The 15,097-nt window shown below is 47.7% G+C and overlaps 1 protein-coding gene across 1 annotated transcript in view; it reads right to left on the bottom strand.

Annotated features, from left to right (window-relative positions):
- The window catches only part of BRINP1 (BMP/retinoic acid inducible neural specific 1), an 86,410-nt gene extending 71,671 nt beyond the window's left edge, over positions 1-14,739 (bottom strand). The window contains exon 1 of the mRNA XM_032200157.1: positions 14,477-14,739. The gene's annotated coding sequence lies outside the window, so the exon portion shown is untranslated. The remainder of the gene's footprint in view (positions 1-14,476) is intronic.
- Between the last annotated feature and the right edge of the window lie 358 nt (positions 14,740-15,097).

Here is a 15,097-nt window from a genome sequence, read left to right as displayed (position 1 = left end):
CCTAATTTACATCTCCGTTTTCTCCCTCCTTCTGCCTGGATTGAAGGCTAGACAACATCTTTGTTCCCACAACATCAACACCGTTTCCCCCACCAGCTGCTGTGTGCTTGGCCTCTATTCCTCAGGGATCTATAGGTACCTACAAGCCTAGAATGTGGATTCTTCAGTCTCTTCTCCCATCTAACCCTTAAATGTTTCTCCTCCCCAAATCACACCCTCTGTCCACATCGCTCCATTAACCACACAACAGAGGCTCCAGAGACAAAAATGTTGTTCTGCAGGACTTGAGGACATCGGCAGGGGTTCCTGCAGCATCCCTGCTTCAGGTACCGACCCTGTGATGTGCGTTGTACCGAGCAGATGGCGGCCTAATCCCTGCCAGCATGCAATGCTCAGTGCGCAGAGAGCACCCGTAACCCCTGTCTGATCAAATATGCGTTTGCCTCTGATTTTACTCGAGAGCTAGAAGTCCCTGTGCACAAGCTCATCCAGACAAATCAAGTGTGAGACGGCCAGGCTTGAGTCCTGTCACAGCAGGAGGAGGAAGCTGCTGGTACCTCCTTGCCTGCACATCTCCCAGTCCTGTCTTTGCTGTCCTTTTGGCCCTTGCGGACACAGCTCCCAGCTTTCAGACCTGTTACATCCTCATCCCTAGATGTTTGCCTGGAACTCTGTGCTCCCGTTGCAGCCAGGGCTTCCATGTCCCTGCCCACCTTCCTACACAACCTCAGCCAGCTCTGAAATGTGCTCAGATCGGCCTCTTCTCCCGCCTCTTCACTACTCTCCTCCTTCACCCACCTCACTCCTTCTCTAGCCCCCACAGCAGGCACAGGCAGGACACTTCATTAACACGTGCCACTTCGCTAGCCATCTTCTGCAGGAGAGGCAGAGGAGGAGAAGAGAGGAAAGTGTGCAAAAAGGGAGAACAAGGAAAGTTGAATTAGAGGAAAAGTAACAAGGAATTGAAGGTGTGAATGAGACAGTGCAGAAGAAGAAGAAGTATGAGAAAAATCTAATGGGTGAGAAAGGGACTTATAATTAATCTGCAGCCTAGTGAGAGAGCAGGGAAATAGAATTCAAGACTATAGGCTTCTCCAAAGGCTTCTATACTGATTTACTCTGTGGCTCCAGACTAATATTTTTATTTTCTCTTTTATCTCCCCCTGCTCTATACCCTCTGAGTGTATGTTATTTGAGGTATGAATTGTTTTTAACTGTGGAGCACAAAGGAAACTGCTAACATAGGCATTGAAGATGCGAGACATTATTTTTAACACGTACTAAAATCAGGCACAAAAAAGTGCTTGGGGATCGACTGACAATGCTTATTAATTCAGGTTGAATTCATTAGGTAGTTACTGTCAAAAAAAAAAAACAGGATGGGAAAAATCTAAAAGACTGAATTATTCCTAAACTCATGTTTCATATTGAAATATTTATAAAGTGGACCTACAAGGAAATGTTAAAAAAAAAAAATAGTGAAATAGCCTAGCTCTGAAAAAAATATATATTTTTTTGTCAAATTTAAAGCCTGAAAGTTATTCTTTTTATTCTCCTTTCCGTTACACATAAAATTTTCATTCTTCCACCCCAGCTATGTTGGCATGACTAAAATTATTTTTTCCTTTATTTTTTTTTTTTTCAGAACCAAACTTTAAGAAAAAAAAAATCATTAATCTCTCATCACTACCAGGAATTACGATAACTGTCAGTCAAATCTTTGTAACAACATGAGACAGCTCAGCAAGACTGAATTTCTGTGAGTTTCTTGAGCTGCTCAATTTCATAGTACCTTGTTCATTTCTAATCTAAAGTTACATTTAACAGAATTTAAAGTAAAATAGTTAGATTTACAGAAAAATAAATCAGCAAATCCTTGTTTCCACAATGTGTGAAAAGTTCCCAGGATAAAATCTTGGAGAAACTGAATTTACTTTTTCCATTAGAAATTGTCATATTCTGCTGTTTTATATTAAAACAGTTACAGTATCCCTTTTTACCTATTCTTTTGGCTCTCCTTTTTTTTTTTTTTAAAAAAAAAATTATTTTATTTACTTATTTTTTTTAGGCACAGTTCTCTCTAACACATAACCAAAATAGGTCCCTACAGAAAATATATAGGTCCCTATAGAAAATTGAAACATGTACCCAAACAAAAGCATAGCTCCCTGCAACCAGCCATCCCCGAGCCAAACCACAGGAGAGTGCCCTGAACAAGACACAGACACAGAGGGACAGGAGCACCTTGTGCCGGGGATCCTGCTTCTCAGGCATCCTCTGCCATCCCCACTCCTGTGTCTGAGCTCAGGCATGGGACCCTCCTCCCAGCCACTTGCTGGCAATCTCAGTCCCCGAGGTAATTAGGGTAATTAGGGTGTTTCTACAGTGTCCATAAATTTGGCTCCCAGGTTCCTTTACTAAACAATCTTTGTACTAGTTTGCTTTTGGGTTTTCTTTGGGGGAAGAAGGCTTCCACCACCCCAAAAAGAAAACAACAGCTGTGGGTATGGTTTGCTTTATTAACAGCAGTTGTGGGCAATATAAGCAAGCACAAACACAAACCTTTCAAAGAATTATTGTCATCTTCCACAGCCCTTCTGTACTGTCCCAGCAGCAGTTGCACTCTCAAACACTGCACATACACAGGATGGATGCAGTATGCATCCTCTACATTGTACTCCCAAAATACTGCATTATTGAGCTAGAAATCAGCCCTCACATCCTTTCAGGAGCCTGGAATTTTAAAATCACTGACAAAAATGAAATCTAGAGTACATCTAATCTCTCCTGATATTATTATTATTATTATTATTATTATTATTATTATGCTCTCCAATTCCAAATCTTCCTTACAGAGATCGGCTGTAATGTACTGCAAGCAGAGCACTGCAAACTCAGCAGAGCATGTGTTTGTCTCCAGCCCTTCGGTTCATATTCATTATGGCACCTGAGGTGGGATCATGCCCCCAGCATCAGAGAAGTGTCCCTGGTCTCTGAGACAGGGTGGGTTTGGGGACTGTCCTGTGCTGGTCTCAGGGCTCTATGGAAGAGCTGCCTCCCTTCCCCTGGAGCTTGTTGCATTAATGGGAGAGAAGATGTTGCTTTGTATTACCCTGCCATGAGCTGCAAAGGCAGAGACACAAACCCTGAGCTGTGTCCTTTGTAACACGGTGATTCCCCCCTGTGAGCAGCTTGGAGGAGCAGCAGTGAGAAAACAAAATGCTACGGGAAAACACACTGGCTGCCTTCAAACTTCAAAACAAACAAAGTAATGAGAAGCACTGCAGGAGAATCCACTGGCAGGAAGGAGTTATCAGCCTCCTTTGCTCTTCTTTTTAATGTAAGCTGCTTTATCGTTAATTGCTATTTACTGCAAATGATGAAATTGGTTAAAGGCTAGTATGCTGCACTGAAACAATCTTCATTCAGCTGTCTCAAAGCACAGAGTGCATGGGTGTGTATGCATGCTTGTGTGCACACACTTCCTTGGGCATGTTGTGTAAGCAAAAGCCCCGTATCTGCGTGTAGGAGAGGGAAAGAGATACAATTAATGTATTCTTCCCTTACATATTCCAGCAAAAAGCTAATTTTAGTGGTGGATTTAGGCAAGAAGAAGAGAAGTTAATCCAGGTCAGACTTATAAACACAGAACCATTTTGCTGGGGTGTTAGGGAATTAAAAGCAAGCTGGGGCTGCTTTTGCCCAGCACTGGAAATGTAAAGACTCAGCACTGCTGAACACCAGTCTTTAGGGGCTATATTTTCTGAGGACATGGGTTGCTGAACTCTTCCAAAAATCCAGATTTTTTTCCTTGTGCCAAACTTGGAGCCAAGTTCCCCGAGTGGTTTACATCCCCTGTGCAAGCCGGAGGGCTCAGAACTGCAGCTTTGACAGAAGAAATTCAGCTCCTCTGCCCATGCATTTAAAAAGCTCTTCTGGAAGATATCAGCCTAAGTGACCTGCCCAAGGTCATATATAACACGGTGGTGACAGCACCGGGATTGAACTATCTTGCGATGGCGCTGCTTTATTCACACTGTGCTGTTGCATCCCAAAACAGCCGCTGCTCCCTGTCCGCTGCTGCCTTCCACTCCTTATCGCAGTCTCCTTAGAGACACATCTGTCCTGTGCTCCGTAAACCATAATATACCCATAGTCTTTTATTCACTATCCATCACCGTGCAGTTTTATTACAGATCCCTGAGTTACCCAGCCTAGCCTACAATCTGCTTATTCCTGCCTGCCATTCTCCCTTTTCAACCCTCACCTCACCTCTCAGCCTTGGCAGTGTTTTAAGTCTTCCAGGTACTTGAAATGCAGGGACAATTCTCGTTCCCTGGGGCAAACCCAGCAGAATTTCACCAAGGCCAGTCTGCTAGTCTCTCTCTCTCTCCCTCTCTTTTCTCTATTTTTAATGCAGATGGTTGGAAATCAGAACCTAGCACTGGTCTCTGCAGTCACATTTGAACCAGCCCTTCAAGAATACTAACTCACAACTGCCATTTTAAAGCTCTGATTCCCATTCTTGCTGTCTATAAATTTTTCTTCCCCTCCCTTCTCAGCTCCCTTCATTAGAAATCAATCCTCCAATAGTGCAGGTAAACTGCAATCCTACCCAACAGCTACTTTTCTGCATACGTCTTTCTCATGCATTTTGCAGAATGAGAACTCCCTTGTCCATCCTTCCCCTTTCCAGACAAGCCCGTAAGCACAGTAATCATCACACCTACAGAACACCTCATTGGCAGGTTTGCACCTGCCTGTCACATCTCTCTGCTGTTTGCAAGCCAGGAAGCAGAGGAATCATTTTTCTCGATGTGGCAATTTGTCTCAGCATTCGCACTTGCCTTGCCAGTGAACTTTGTGTTCCTACCTGCCAGCTCTGCCTCCCTCCTGGCCCCAGCCACACATCTCCTGGAGCTTTATTCCTTCTACATTACATGCTCTCCTCACAGCCATCAGCATTTCTTCCTTCCCACCTTACTGAAGAAAACATATTTTCACTACCAGTCTCAGCCCTAGGGCAGGTGCATGGGTCAGAGTGGTCTCTGCACACCTTGCGATGCTTGTGGCCACCAGGCACTTCGGAAAGTGTCCCCTGCCAAGGCTAAGCACCCATCTATATATGATAGCCCATGTACCCTTTGCACAGATGTCTGACTTTGGCAACAGGGAAATATGGCTGATGTAAGAGAAAGGGTTTGGAGAAAGGCAGGTTCCTCCTTCCTCCCACCAGCGTGGGCCTGCTGAGGGTAGAAGATGGTGGGCAGGAGGCAGGATTGTGCCTGGCACATGGCACAAGGATGGGTCTCCATTTGGGGGACACCTTGGGACCCTCTGGTGCACAGGGGAGAGGAGATGGGACACGAAAGGGCTACTTCACTGCTACCTCTCCCCTGTGTTGCTGCTACCAGCGCAGTTTGGTTGAGCTTTCAGTCATTCATCCCTGCCCCAGCCTTCCTCTGTCAGCTTGGGCAAATTCTTTAAGGTGACTTTTCACAAACATCCTGGAGGTTGACTTTCCAAGTGTTCAGCATACCCCACTGCAATATTTAAGGCCCTGTTTTCTCAGATGTTCTGTTCCCTTACCACCGACTACTTTCAAAACCAGCTAAGGCCAAGCCCGAGCTCCTATTCCTGCAAACTGAAATGCTTCCACTGACTCTAATAGGATTTGAATTGATCCCTGAGCCTTGTGCTGCACTTCCCCTGGTAGAGAACAGAGGTGATGGCATTCCCTGCCTCTTTTCCATCTCCACTGTCTGCACTGGAGGCCCCTGAGGGCAGGGAGCTTGCAGCTGTACAGCACCCAGCACAGGGAGACTCCAGGCCCATCAGGGCTGCGCACCATCCTGCAGATAACGGCGGGGATGGAGGAAGCTGAAATGTGCAGCTCAGGGTCACTGCAGCTGCTTATAACCACCCATTTTATGTCCTGCTTCAATATCTACTGTAATCAGTGAAATTACTTTTGTGGGAGTTGACACAGAAGAAGAGATTGTTGGATTGATATGCTGTTTGGCATTGGCAAAAACCCTTTTATAATACCTTAATCCAGCACCCAGAGAAGCAATTTGCTAATCTCTTGCTGACTTAGCTTCTAGCAGGATCGGCCATATCCAGTCATATTACCTGGCCAACCATATTATGTTCTTACTATGCAGAGAGAAAATGTCCTTCCTGACCCCAGAAGATGGTCAGCTTTTGCTTTGAAGCATGAGATCTGATTACCATTGTCCTAGATTGCAGAGCTGCAAATGCTATTAATTGCTACAAAGTTATATAGCCCTTTACACTTCAAATCCGTCCAGACTTTCATCTCAGCAACTTTCTGCAGCAGGGAATTGTGTAGCTTCACTATAGGCTGAAGAAAGGAGTATTTCCTTTTAATTTGCTTGAAAAGTTGTGCCCTTTAATTTTGATGTGTCCCCTTGTTCTTGTATCATCAAAGCATTAAAACGTTTCTGATCACTTTTCATTCTAACCTTCATATACTTTTGTGCTGGAACCCAAATGTCCCTTCTTACTCCAGCTTTCCCATACTAAATAAACTATTATTTCCCCATTTAACCTGGTAATATTTGTAAAGCAATTTAAAGTATATTAATATGGTTCAATTATAATACCGCTTCTATTTTCAGTCCTTCCTTTTAATGTCTCAAGTATCCATCTAATTTGCCATCAATCTCCATTGATTCTCCTTCTGATTATATGTTAGTCTTTATAATATCCCAGGGAATGTTTCTTCTGCCTTCCTGACCAGCATTTTGGAACAAAGAAACTGAATTCCAGTGGATCACAAACATGATTCACTCTGCATTCAGCGTGTGTATGGATTTGCAGTTGCTTAGACTTTGATCTTGCAGTCAGGTTTCATTACATCCATTGGACTGTAATAAGGAATTTATCTATGAAATTCAGACCACAGGATTGGGCCCATTGCAGATATGATTGCACTGGCCTGTGACACTTGATGTCTAAAAGCAAGCTTACAATCAGTATTCTTTGAGCAATATTTAAGCACTCAGTTATGTACTCTGCAATAATGGGGCCTGGAAGCCATGGAGACAAGGGCATGATGTGATGTCTATGCAGTCACAGATAAGGCAGGAATGGAGAATGAGAGACAGTTATCTACTCTTTCTTGTCTAACCAAAAGTTGGAGGCACCCAAGAAAATTATGTGGTAGCTCTAAAAAAACAAATGAAATAATTCTGCACATGACCCATAATTTCTTTTCTGCAGGATGTTGTGGAAACCAAAAGCATAAGAGGGCTCCAGGAGGAATTAGCCATGCTCATACAAGCTAGACCTCCTGGTGACACTGCACACAGTTGCCATGAGACATCGGTCAGCTCTGCATGGCCCCAGCCAGCCAGCAGGTTGTCCCAGGGGTGGCAGCACTCGTCCAGGCCTCTCTGATCCCTTCGGTGTCCACCACTGACCATGATGGGACACAGAGTCAGGGCTAAATGAACCTTTCACTTCATTCAGGGTGGCAGTTCTGGTATAGCCCTTACCCTGTCATCCTGTCTCGGTGTCTTAATCAAGGGATTTTCGTTGATTTTTGATGCTTTTTCATTTGTTTGAGCATCCTGTATTTATTTTTGCCATTCTGCAGAGATATCCTGTTCCGCCACTTTCAACAAATGTTGCTTTCTCCTGCTGTTTTGGTCAGAGCACTTCTCGATTGTTCCCAGTTTTAACAAGTCCTGACCCAGCTCCATCACCAAATTGTACCACTCCTTCCTCCATTTCACTATCAAACACCCAGAGTAACACACCCAGTTCTGATTGCTGCCTTTTGCCATTAACTTTTCTCTCCTAAGAAGCAAATACGAGGATTGATATATATATATCTATATCTATAAATGCACACACACACAAAAAATAATTTTATACAAATATTTACAAGAACTCAAATTACTGCTAATAGTCTACTTTAAGCCAACGACATAAATATTCTTGTAGAATGTTAATGGGTGTCAATCTAATCTGCCTGGTTAGATTTATCTACTAGCTAGCTTAAAATACAGTACAGCAGCCCACCCTCATTTTCAAATACTTTCTAGTTCTCTCTAGGAGAATGGTCATGGCAGATAAAAACATTACCAGCATTCTCAGGCATAAAAGAGTGAAGCCTGGAGTTGTTTTACAGAAACAACTCAAAATTTGGACAGCATGACATAAGCAATTCTAGAAATAGCTGTTGGTCTTAAGGCTACGTTACGTGTCCCCATTGCTGCTTTATGTCCGTTCACAATTTTAGCACAAACGTTGTGCTGTCTTTGTTAGCTATCTCCTTTCTACTTCCTCAATATTTCTCAAGCATTCTTCAGGCTCACCTTGTATCTCCTACGCTCTCCCTGCTCCCTCAAAACACACCTTTGATTTTTTACTGAAAATCTCTCACAGCACGAGAAATGCCTGGAATAACACTAACATCCTCATATTCTAGGCAAGGAGGTGGCCTGAGCCAGGAGGGACCTATAGCCACATATGTACCCCAGCATATGTCTGAGGGTTTCGCTACCCGCTCACCATCTGTACCTGCTTGAAGAGCAGTCACACGCCGAAAGCAGCCAGGCTGCTCCAGCACTCGTAGCCTCACTGCTGCTTATTCCGCCGACACCAGAAGTCCAGCTGGAGAGATTTTCCCCTTCTCATCGTGGTTCTCCTGCCTGTCCTGAATTTGGCCTGCTCCCCAGGGTCACAGTTCAGTTTCTTTTGTCCTTCCTTAGTTAGTTTTAGCTTCTTTGCACTTTTCTAATGATTGCTCTGAACTGCTGAACAAACGTCTTTTATTTATTCTTATGGTTCTGGCAGCCCTGCCTGGAATGTATTGCCTGCACAAGGCAATGGTTTTAAAGCTCATCCTCCCTGTCTTCCACCCTGCTTAGCAAGTCAGCATCCACAACTGCAAGGATAAATTATCACAAAGGTCCCCAGTGTTTGCAACGTATCTGACAACCTCATGCACTACTCCAGTGGGGTAAAGAGATGGCTAAATGGGAGCAGTTTTGCTGACTCAGGACTTCTAGCCAAAATTGCATCCAAAATCGTGATGGACACAGTGGAATCTAGAGCACAGGCCAGGTTCTAAATCATGCTCTAAATCAAACCCTAAGATAGAAATCCTTGCTCACCATGAAGCCGTTTAACTCCCCTGGCTTCCGCGGGCTGTGATGATTTACAGCAAGCAGTTCTTGGCTTTTCACAGGTACTCGCTGTACAGCACACATTCAGCTCTAATATGCATAAACGTAGACGTCCACACTGTAAGAAGTCTTGCTGTAAGGCTCCAGGCTTTAACTTCTACAAACACTGGGTGAAAAAGCACACTTTCTCCCAGGAGAGCCATAAGCCAGGTTCCAAGCATGAACGGACTGCAAGAACCCAAGCTACTCTGTGGCATCAGACCCCCTTACTCTGCTGGAAATCTGTCCGTACAGGGGAATAGGAGTGTGAGAGGTCCCTCTGCTATTTATTTTTTTCCTTTACAACAAAAAGCCCTGGAGCAAAATTCTGGATCTGTTCTTGAGAACCTCTTGTAGCTTCATTTGTATCATTGCCTGGTGTGTATCAGTGCAGAGCTGGTTTTGTTTTATTTTTTTTTTAATGTTGGGAAGGAAAGATGTCGCTGCAATGGCATTACTCTGTTAAACAGAGCCCACTGCTAATGCATACAGAAAATTTGTTCTAGGCCTTGAAAGCCGTACTGGTGCTCCTGGCACCTGAAGTTCTGCCTCTGCCCAGCCTTTCTGTCACCAACACAAACAGTAATAATAACAATGCATACAACATTAACAATACAAACACCACGCCAGCATGCACCTGGCAAAGGCTAGTCACTGTCCTCCCCTGGAGGCCATCTGGAGCTGGGTTAGATGCTCTGCTCTGATCAGCTTCTGTGGCTCTGCCTTACTCGTAGCCCTACTGCCAGGGGAAAAGCGCTCCAGCAGGGATGAAACTGGTTGTTTTTATGAAGTAGGAGAGGGGAATTATTTGTGTGAGAGTCGAAGCATTGCAGCTCCTGTGTCAACACCTTGAGACGTGCCATCAGCTGAGCTGCAGGGGCCTCAGTGCCACCACGGTCCCTGCTCGTAGCCAGCGCCGAGTGGACCTGTCAGGGGACGTGGCAGCAGCACTGCGGTAGGTATGTATGCTCTGCCAGCTGCACCTTGTGGGCTTCTATGAAATGGGTTGCAGTACATGACTTCGGGAGAACAAATAACAAAAATAAATAAGAATCTTTCTCTTGTTCCTGTGATGCTGCTCACAGGCCTTCCTGCCTCACGGCTGCATTAAAGCAGTGCGCTGAGCAGAGGGCTGCAAAGGTGCGGGCATGTTGTAAGGATCCCTGGCCCAAGCACTGAGCGAATCCAGGGCCTGACCCTCAGCCACTTTTCCAAATGACATGATGATGCCAGTTTATGCCGCCTTCATTTAGGGTCTGATTCAGCATTGCCAAAGTAAACTTGAGTCTTTCACTTGTTTTCAGCTCAGTCTAAATCAGCTGCTCCGCTGATTTCTGCTTTTTCTCCCATCCCTCCCACTAGTCCCAGCATTTTTTTCTCTCCTGAAATGGTGCTATTCAGCCCCTCATGCCAGAAACAGCTGTCCTGTGCCTACTCCCAAACCACGCTGAACATCATCCGATCTATCTAGTCCAACTCTGCCCATGCTTGGCTCTCTCTGGACAGAGGAATCCGGGAGATACATACAGTTTCCTTCCCCAGGCCTACCTGTTTGATAATGTTTCCCTTTCCCACACCAATTACAAGCTGCAGCCCTCCTGGACGTGGCAGCATGGCACTGCACTGCAAAACCTCCCAGGGCACCCAAAAGACTGCCTGGCTGCCCCCCATAGCCAGGAGGAGATGCTCTGCCCTGACTCAGCACCAATGCTAAGCCAGTCTCCTATCCTGCCCCAGGCAGGAGCCATCTTCCAGGCACAAGGAAAAAGCAGAGGATCGGACCGTGGGTTTATTTAGAAGCTGGGTCTCTCCGTGCATGGACATTCTCCCTTTTGGGGAAGCTGCTCTTGTGTGGCCTGGAAGGAAATGGGCCAAGGTCCTTACGGTTGTAAAAATCTCGTGATACTTTTTGAGAGAGGGATGGTGTAAATCAAAGCGCAGGGCACCAGCCACCTAACTCTGGGTAATTTATATTCTGCCTCGCTAAGTTCATCTCTGCACTTTCAATGCATGAAGCGATTTTTCACTTCCCCTGTAGTATTTGCTGGCACGGAAAAGCTGCTGGGCTCTGTCCCAGAAGTAGCTGCATTTCATCACCGGGCCAAAGCCTCCTGCGCGCATCGGGCCAGATCCTGGGCAGGATTCCCGCACCCACCAGCGGGGCTCTGCCGCCTTGCAGCGGGAAGGATCCGGCCCCAACCCATTCAGCTGCACCTGGCCTCCTCGGAGAAGAGAGCCCTGTTGTTATTTATCCCTCTCTCCCCACCCCCCCGGTCCCCGGAGCGTTATCAGCGCTTGGCTCCCTCTCCGCGGGGCCGGGGCAAGCAGGGGGGAGGTGGGAGCTCTCCCCCCCCCCAGCTCGGCTCGGCTCGGCTCGGCTCGGGTGGGCTGCGTGGAGCCACAGCGCCCCCTCCCGGGACAAGGCGCCGCTGCCCGCCCGGCGGCTCCGCGGAGCTGCGCGGCTGCGGAGCGGGTCCCGACCGCGGGGGGACGGGGACCGGGGGGGGTGTCCCCGCTTGGTTCTCCGCACGAAGCGGCATGATGCTCTGTGCCTGGCTGATTTTCATCCTCGTTTCCAAGCTTACGGGATTTTCATCCTTGTTTTCGAGCTTTGGAGATACACACACACACACACATATGTGTATATATATATATATATATATATATATATTTTTTTTTTTTCTGAACCTTCCTGCGTCAGCTGCTCACACCGTGCTGACACCGAGCCCTGGGCAGACTCTAGAAATCCACATCCATCCATTTCTGGGAGGTGGGCAGGGAGCCAGCGCGAACGCACCGGTTCCTGACCGGAGCCAGTTTCTGCAGCGCTTTCCTGAGCAATGCACTCAGCGCAGGCACCGGGACTTCTGCCTGAGCAAAGACAGAGGGATTTGGCTTTGAAGTATTTCTGTTACACAGACAACAGCGATTATGGTCTGCTGGCAGACCCGCTCCCTTGTAGTGGTTAGCATCAGCCTTACGCATACTTCCAACGTAGTAAACAGTGAAGGTGAGGAGGGAACAGAGCTATGCTCTCCATCACCTCTTTTGGGATACCTTTTTACCCACAGCGAGCCAATTCACCATATGTTCCTCCCCTCCAAAGTTTTAACGTGGACTCTAGTCAGCCCCATTCCATTCCTGCTCTCGGAGAACAGCACAGCCTCCTTCCTAGGCCCAATGGAAAGAGGGGAAGGGGAGGAAGGTCAGAGGGGGGTGCTGGTTAAATACCTCTAATGCCAGTGACATCATCTCCCCCGTGTGTACTACGCCAGTTCTGACCAGAGGAGCTTGCAAAGGCAGATTCGTGTTTGTACTCTAAGGGTGGGAAGGTTTTTGCTCTGAACCTGGGTACGGCTGAAGTGGAGCCTGAGCTGTGTATATTTAGCTATAGATGCATATGCAGTTTTGTTCACACACACACTCAGATGTGGAAAAAGCAAACGTGACTCCAGCACAGCACTTCATGTTCTCACAGACTGGTCCTTGATCAGAGAGGGTATGACAGGTATGGGATTGCCACTGCTCCCCCCAGCCATTCCCTGGTCCCCTGGCTGCTGCCTTTCCAGTAGCAAAATCATTACTGAGTTTGAGGGAACATGCAAAGAGCAGTAAAAAAAAAGCAGACTCACAAAACGCCTTTTCTGCTGCGTGGCAAAGGGCTTTGGAGTCAGACAAACCCCAAATCAATGCCTGGAACCAACTATGAAGGAGAAGCCTAAGATTAAGGCACAAACCACCTAACAAGAGACTTGCAAAGAAGACAGCGTGTGCATGCTCGTGTGAATGTCTGAATCCTTGATTCACATAAAGAGAATATCAATGCAGTCCTGCACATTACGGTGCCTGTTTGCGTGGAGATCAGGACTGTGTGTCTGCACGCAGGGGAGCTGCGGGGCTGTGTAGCTTCCATGGGAGAGCAAGATTGAGCTGCTGGGCTTCAGCACGGGGTTTAAGCATGTGTTTAAGCGTGCCGGCTGTACGAGTTCAGCAACGTGTGCTTTATGTGCTTAGCGTGTACATGCGTGCAAGGAAAACGCGACTGCTTCTCTATGTGCTGTGTGGGAGGGAGAGAGCCTGGGTTTGTCTGTCTGTCACTCACAAGCAGATCTGATCAATCTTTTTCCCTTTTAAGGAACAGAAAAATTATATTTTCTTGTATTTCTTGCGCCAAAGCATCGTCTCCTTGTTACTTGCTGTCTCTTCCTCTCACTAACCCTCGAATACTTCTCCACAACTCTCAGGAAAGCAGCTTAACTGCCATTAACAAATGATTATTATGCACCCAGATGAACAGCCAGAGTAAAGCACGAAGGATCCTTCTGTCCTATCTAGTGCAGATGTCACTCACAAGGCTAAAGCCACACGTTGAGATTGCCAGCGTTTCATCTGCTGCTTGTTTCTCTCCATGAAAAGGAGACTGCATCTAAGAAGTGACCCCCTCCTCCTTTCCCCACTCCCAAGCAGAAGCACGGAGGGACTCTCCGAAGCCAAAACACACACTCACACCTAAACCCACCTCTCTTTGGGTCATTGCTGTGTCTTTAGACCTGGGCTGTGCCAGACCTCAGGGTTGATGCAATGGCGTGGAGATGCCCTGCGTCCCCCTATTCCCCATGGGCTGCAAAAGGCAAAGTTACGCTCGGCAGAAGCCTTACAAGCAGCGCTGAGAGCCGAGCTGGGGGAAACCAGGCTCCTGCGCTGTGGGATGCGTCCCCCCCCCGCCATCGCTGCCCTCCCCCGGCTCTGTCGCTGTCTCCCTGTGCCCACCAGAAGTCGAGGCAATCAGCCCAGTGTGGGATTCAAGGCGACAGACTTTCCTTTTCCTCCGCGATTTGCTTGTCACTTGCTAAAGCGGAGCGGCGGATTAAGTGGAGATGACACCATCTCCTTGGGGACGGTCCCCCCCCCCCCGCTCCGGGCTGTCTCGATACTCCGGAATACAGATGGAGCCTGGCTGCATCCCACCCCCAGCTCAACCAGCCGGGGCTGAGCCCCCACCGCCAGCGTCCTCCAGGGGCCTCATCCTTTTCCAGCCCTCCCAGTCCTCCCAGTGCCGGCCAAGCTCATCCTCACGCACACCCCATCACCAACCGGGCTGCAGGACTTCTCCCAGCCGGTCCCCCCCCCCCCCCGGGAACTCCGTGTTCCCCGAGCCGGCAGGGGGGGGACACAAAAGGGTGTGGGGCTGGGGGAGAGGTGCCACGGGCGTTACACAACGGGGGGAGCCCGCTGGGGGCCGGGGCATCCCTGCAGCCGCAGCGCAGCGCTCGCCTTACCTGCTGCTAATGTCCCTCTCTGGAGGAGATCCGGGCGCCCGTGGGTTTTATTCGGCTCGGTAGGAACTTGTGGGAGAGCTTCTCTGGCCAGCTTGCATACTGGGTGCTGGGTCGGCAATGCAGGCGTGAAAATCCTGGGTGTCTAGCAGTCCTTTTCATGCTCAGACAGAAAATCCCCCTCCTTGATCCAGATCGCGGGCATTAAGGGCAGAGGCAAAAAAAAAATAAAAATAAAAAAATCCTTTTTTTTTTTCTTCCCTTTTTCTTTTCGCTTTTTTTTTTTTTTTTTTTTTCCTTGCCTTTTCAGCCCCCTTCCCCTATTCCTGTGCCCCCCCTCTCCTCTGCTGCTCAGTTCGTAGCCATCGGGGGAAGGAGCAGAGGCAGCAGGGAGAATGGAGAGGGGGTTAGAAATAAAAATGAAAAGGGCTCCAGGAGGGAAGCGAGAGGCTGGGCTTGTCACCGGAGGAGGGGCTTGGAGAGGTCTGGAGAGGATGAATGGGGAAGAGGAGAGCAGGGAGGAGCCCCAGCCTGGCCATTTTATTCTAAGAAGTGTTTTGTACATAATTAGGGACGGGGGAGGGGCAGGCGGGGGCAGAAAGGAGGGACTCCAGCTCCGGCCAG

This window comes from Aythya fuligula, chromosome 19 (assembly GCF_009819795.1).
Source record: "Aythya fuligula isolate bAytFul2 chromosome 19, bAytFul2.pri, whole genome shotgun sequence".
Taxonomy (NCBI): domain Eukaryota; kingdom Metazoa; phylum Chordata; class Aves; order Anseriformes; family Anatidae; genus Aythya; species Aythya fuligula.
The sequence above is the reverse complement of the archived record's forward strand: the minus strand, read 5'-3'. Positions and strand labels throughout refer to the sequence as shown.